This window comes from Miniopterus natalensis, chromosome 1, assembly GCF_054644295.1.
Source record: "Miniopterus natalensis isolate mMinNat1 chromosome 1, mMinNat1.hap1, whole genome shotgun sequence".
NCBI classification, from domain to species: Eukaryota; Metazoa; Chordata; class Mammalia; order Chiroptera; family Miniopteridae; genus Miniopterus; species Miniopterus natalensis.
In genome coordinates this window covers 97,703,365-97,708,525 of record NC_142081.1, presented here as the reverse complement: position 1 = coordinate 97,708,525, position 5,161 = coordinate 97,703,365, and the positions used below count along the sequence as shown (strand labels likewise).

At 50.6% G+C, this 5,161-nt stretch overlaps 1 long non-coding RNA gene across 1 annotated transcript; it reads left to right on the top strand.

Annotated features, from left to right (window-relative positions):
• The first annotated feature begins 2,912 nt into the window (after positions 1 to 2,912).
• LOC107535214 (uncharacterized) lies at positions 2,913 to 4,650 on the top strand. The gene is made up of 3 exons (XR_015714265.1): positions 2,913 to 3,120; positions 3,335 to 3,502; positions 4,079 to 4,650. It is a non-coding gene; the product is annotated as an uncharacterized LOC107535214 (long non-coding RNA).
• Positions 4,651 to 5,161: the final 511 nt, after the last annotated feature.

Sequence of the window (5,161 nt, the reverse complement as noted above, 5' to 3'; positions counted from 1 at the left end):
ATTCTTGCTTGCTTTGCTGCACTTTGTGTCTTTTTGTTGGTGGTGTTAATCCTCTCCCAAGAATAGTTTTTCCATTGATTTTTTAGAGAGAGTGGAAGGGACGGGGAGAGAGAGAAACATCGATGTGAGAGAGACACATCGCTTGGTTGCCTCCCACATGTGACCTAGCCGGGGCTGAGGATCGAGCCTGCAGCTGACATACATGCCCTTGGCCAGAATTCAACCTGGGACCTGTCAGTTTGCCGGCCGATGCTCTAATCACTGAGTAAAACTGGCTAGAGTTGCACTTTGTCTCTTGATTGAAATCTTCCCTTCAAGAAGGCAAGAACAGAGGTCTCATATCTGGCCAGTAACAGGAATACAGTAGACCACAAGTCTGTCCTGTCCTGGTCTGCCTGGGTTCTCCTGTGGAACTGCCCAGGAGGGGATGACCAAGATTCCCCTGGCAGTGGGTACTGTGGGCCCTCTTGGGTTGCCAGAGGGGAGAAAGGCTACAAGGGGCAGAGCAGGGGCATGGTGGGGTCAGGCATCTGACTCTAACTCTTCCTGCTGGTATCAGCCTGTGTTCTGGTGCTGGATCAATCTCCACTGCTCACTGCTGTCACTTGGGCTGGGATTACTAGGGGCAGAAATATTGATCATGCTCTGTTAACCATGATTGTTAGTTATAGTTATAAGAAAGAAATATTAATCATGTTCTATTAACCATGATTGTTCTGTTCGGATTAGAAAAAGCACATTCTAACCTGCCTGACAGTTGTACACCTCCGCACATTCAGAATGTGATCTATTCTCCTTAACTGCCTATCATCATGGAAAAATTAACAGCCTTGTTGCCAGATCAAAGGGCTCCTGGAGGTGCCCCACCCTTTTGCACACTCCAGCCCCCATTTCCTGTAGCCTGTAACCATTACGCCCATTCTTATTTCTTTTGCCCAATTCCCCATGTAATCTTTGTCCTTCTACCCAATATAAGCAGCTGGCTTATGGTGCAGGGGTGGGGGTGGGGAGGGTAGAGCAGATTTTATGTGGATGACCCTGTTGCTCTCTCATACTGCTGGCATTATTGGAATAAATGCTCATATGTGATTCAACCTTCTCTCTGCTTAATTGGCTGAAGTAGTGACAGGCAGCCTGGACCCACTGTGTCTGGTTTCAGGATGACACTGCCACAGGCTGAATGCCCTTCTGCCATGTCCTCTTCCAACCATGTCGTCTGACAAGGTCCGGACGTGGAGAGGAAGCTTCAAGGGAGGCGTCTTCTGGGAAGAGGATGTGGCATGTGGGTGGGAATAATTGGCTTAATGGGAATATCCCTTCTCCTCCTTGGAGGGGGATTTTGGGTCGTAAAATCAATAACTAACCTGGGAATGATAAACAATGTTCTCACTTCTGAAGAAATCCCGATTCCCCCAAGTCCAGTCACTACCACATGTGCCGGATGCTTTAACAAATTGTTATTAGAAGTAGCCAGGAAAACTCCCCCTGGCGCCACCAGTAAGGAATTTATGGAAGAACTAGAGAAAGCTGAGCTCACGCAGCCGCCTGTCCTCAAGTGCCCCCGCCTATGAATGCAAGATTAGTCGAGGACAGGAAAAAGGCCACCGCCCCTTGCCTACTGTACAAGGACCACCCTGGGTAGCATATAGAATAAATGGCAGATTGTGGCATCCCCTGAAAGGGCTAACAGTATGGAAAGGCTACCAGACCCTCCTCTGCCTTAGACAGATGCTTACAATGAGAACAGTAGCAGAATAGTTAATGTAAATGGAAGGCATGTTCAGTATGAGAACTTGCCCTTCATGAAACGCTTGGCAAGGCAGTCGCCACGCTGGTGCTTGCTCCCAAAGAAACAAAAGCAAAGCATTCTTAAGCAGTTAATCAATAGCTATGGCAAAAGGCACTCTTTTCTTAGAAGAAAATGGCAAGACGAATATAATAGCTTATGAATAGGTCCATAGTTAAAATATAACCACAAGAAGTAGTAACCACAGGCAAATATTATATAAAATATCTCTCACAAGCTAATATATTGCTGCTGCAGACAAAGCCACATCTATCACTTTATAGATCACTGATTTTTCCTTTCTCTTCTATTCTAAAAAATAAAAGTCAAAATTGTTTCATTCTAATGAAATCGAAACTTGTATTGTTTAACCTATGAATAATATTTCTTGCTTGCTAACTGAAAAAATATAATTGTAGCCAAAAAAAGAAAGTATAAAAAATTGTGTAGAATATCAATAAAGCGGAACAGTGTCACACCACCTCTGAGTCGTGTAGTCTACTCTCTCCCAGCGCCAATGCCTTACCCGCCTTCGGGACCCCTGACTCCTGCTGTGGCTAGACCGCGGCACCCTTCCCTGGCTTGGTGTGCTGGCACATTCTTTGCCGATTTCCTGAGTCTAGGCTCCTGCTGTGGCTGCTACTGCACTGCTCTGGGTGGCCAACAACATCCAAGGTCACCTGAGGAGTGGACCCACATTTCCACTGTCTGGAAAGTTTAATGGATCCACGAGGAAGGTGGAGTGTGAAATCCAATGCAGCAGGGTAGAGGGGCACAGAGTGTGTGGCACCAGAGGGAGTGCCTGCCAGAGGTTCTGTGCGCCTGGGGAGGAGGGAGAGAGGGTGGATCTGGATGAGTGTGAGTGTGGTAAGTGTGAGTGGTGGCACACTTGAGCTATAAGAACCCTGCGGGGAGCAGGCTGTGCAGATGGAGCTCTAGCTAAGTGGATCCTATTTTGCCCTCAGCACAAGGGCAGACTCCTCTTCCGGGAGCACGCCCTCCAGCTCTTACCAGGACATGCCAGGTAAGTCTCAGGAAAGTGTCATGCAGGCCCCCTCGGGAACCGGCAGTGGCCCAGGAAAATGCTTTACTCAGCAGCTATGTATAGCACTGGCAGAGGGTGTTCCTCGGGAATTCTCAGTTTGAGTCAGGGAGTGCATCTGTCCTGTAATTTTCCAAGGAGAAAGATGAAAATATGAATTTGGAGAGTATCTGAGCTGAGATTCTGGAGCTGCGCTTGTGCCTTTCTGTTCTTCCTCCTGAGATCTGTTCTCCCTCCTCCAGGTGGCTTCCTGTTTGAAGGGCTCTCTGATGATGAGGATGACTTTCACCCAGTAAGTGTCCTGGCTGCCTGTTCTTTGGGGAATGTGGTGCCAGGGATGCCCTCCTCCCTGGGACCTGGAGCCCAAGCTGTGAGGTGGTCATAGGCCTTTAGTGGCCAAGTCTATGTCATACTATTGCTTTCTGAACCTGGCAGCGGGGGGTTGAGGGGTTGTCTGGGATTGTCACAGGGCCACTTTGCTAATTCTGGGTGCCTCCCTTCTCCAGAGGGCCAGGTCCACACCCTCTAGCAGCACACCCAGCTCCCGCCCAGCCTCCCTGGGGTACAGTGGAGCTGCTGGACCCCGGCCCATCACCCAGAGTGAGCTGGCCACTGCCCTGGCCCTGGCCAGTACTCCAGAAAGCAGCTCTCACACGCCAACTCCTGGCACCCAGGTATGGAGAGAGGGCGGGAAGATGGAGGCCGGGCCCCCAGGAGAGATGCTCCCCAACAGTAGAATGGATTTGCCCTTGCTGACCCTGGTGCTAGATCTGATTTGAGCTGAACTCTGCCTGGACCCTCGCAGATTTCTCACTGTGAGACTTTCTTCTCACTTGCCTTTAGGGCTCAAACGACCAGGGTGTAGCACAGTCCTGATTGATTCCTCCTCTTAGTAGTTCAGCAGAACCTCCCCTCACATAAAGTGTGCTTCCCCATTCCTGACATCCTTGACGAGGCCCAGCCTGAAATGGCTTAAGACTCCTAGTGGTAGTTACTGCAGCTTCCAGTACTAGGGTCCAAGGCTAGGCCGGGGGCTCGATTCCATTTCTCTAGAGCGGAAAAGAATGGAGCCCTTCCTGTCCACCTAACGAGCTTTTAGGTACCTCTGTGTGGTTATTTCATGCAGGCCCCTGTTGGGAGGCAGTAGTTGAGCACCCCGGGAGCACCGTGAGGTGATGTGACAGCAGTGGGTATGTGCTGGGAGACTGAGGTGGCTCTGAGGGTGGCCTTGACTACTGGTTTGTCTCTAGGGCCATTCCTCAGGGACCTCGCCAATGTCCAGTGTCCAGTCAGGGACGCCCATCACCAATGATCTCTTCAGCCAAGCCCTACAGCATGCCCTGCAGGCCTCTGGGCAGCCCAGCCTTCAGGTCAGTCTTCCCCGCTCCTGGTATCCATGCGGCTTTTCTGGTTACTTTGGATACTGAGCTTTTTTCTGCTCTCTGGAGGGCCTCCCCACTTGGCATGCTTCACTCCAGGAACAGCCCGGGCATGGCGGTGTAACAGGAGGATACTCCCAGCAGGGGCAGTCGTCCCTGTGACTTCCATTCCTGCACCCAGTGACCATGGCCTGACTCCACTGACCACCTGGCTTGGATACTTATGGCAGTTTTGGTCAATTCATTCATTCTGTGAGCATTGTCTGAGCACTGAGCATGTAAATACTGAGCCTGGACCTGGGTCCTGGACCTGGTGTAGAGATGAGCCGTCCTCATTCCTGCCACAGAGGGGCATCAGGCAGTTAGTTACTGAACTTGGGGAGTAACAGAGCAAGAAGCCCACCCCAGGCTTGAGGTGATGGCCTAGGTCAGGCAAAACTTTTCTGAGAAAGGGGTGTTTGAGCTGATTGTCAAAGAATAGTGAGAGGTTAGCCAGGCAGGGAAGGGGGTGTTTGGGGTGGAGGATGGTGTCCAGGCATGTGTGGAGGGACATGTGACAAACTCAGAACTACAAGGCCTGAGGCAGTTTCCTCTTGGAGAACATCCTGAGATGTGGAGCCAGAGTAAAGGAGAGCTGGCGCCTGCCTGAGTGTAAGGACCAGAGTGCCTGGGTAAGGTGATTAGGCTTGATCCAGTAATCACTAAGGAGCCGTGGGAGGTTTTAAGCAGGGAGTGACACCATCTGCTCTGCTTCATGGCATGGTCACCTTAGCAGCTAAGTGGAAGACCCAAGGGATCAGGTTTTATTGCATGTCTTTGAGCACAGCTGTCTGCTTCATTCTGTTCTCTTTGCTGCTCTCAGTAAGTGTGGGGGTGAGCATCATTTCTGGAACTTGTCAGGGTCAATAAGCCAGGAAGTGGTAGAGACCGGGTTCAAGCCCTGTGGTTTTGTCT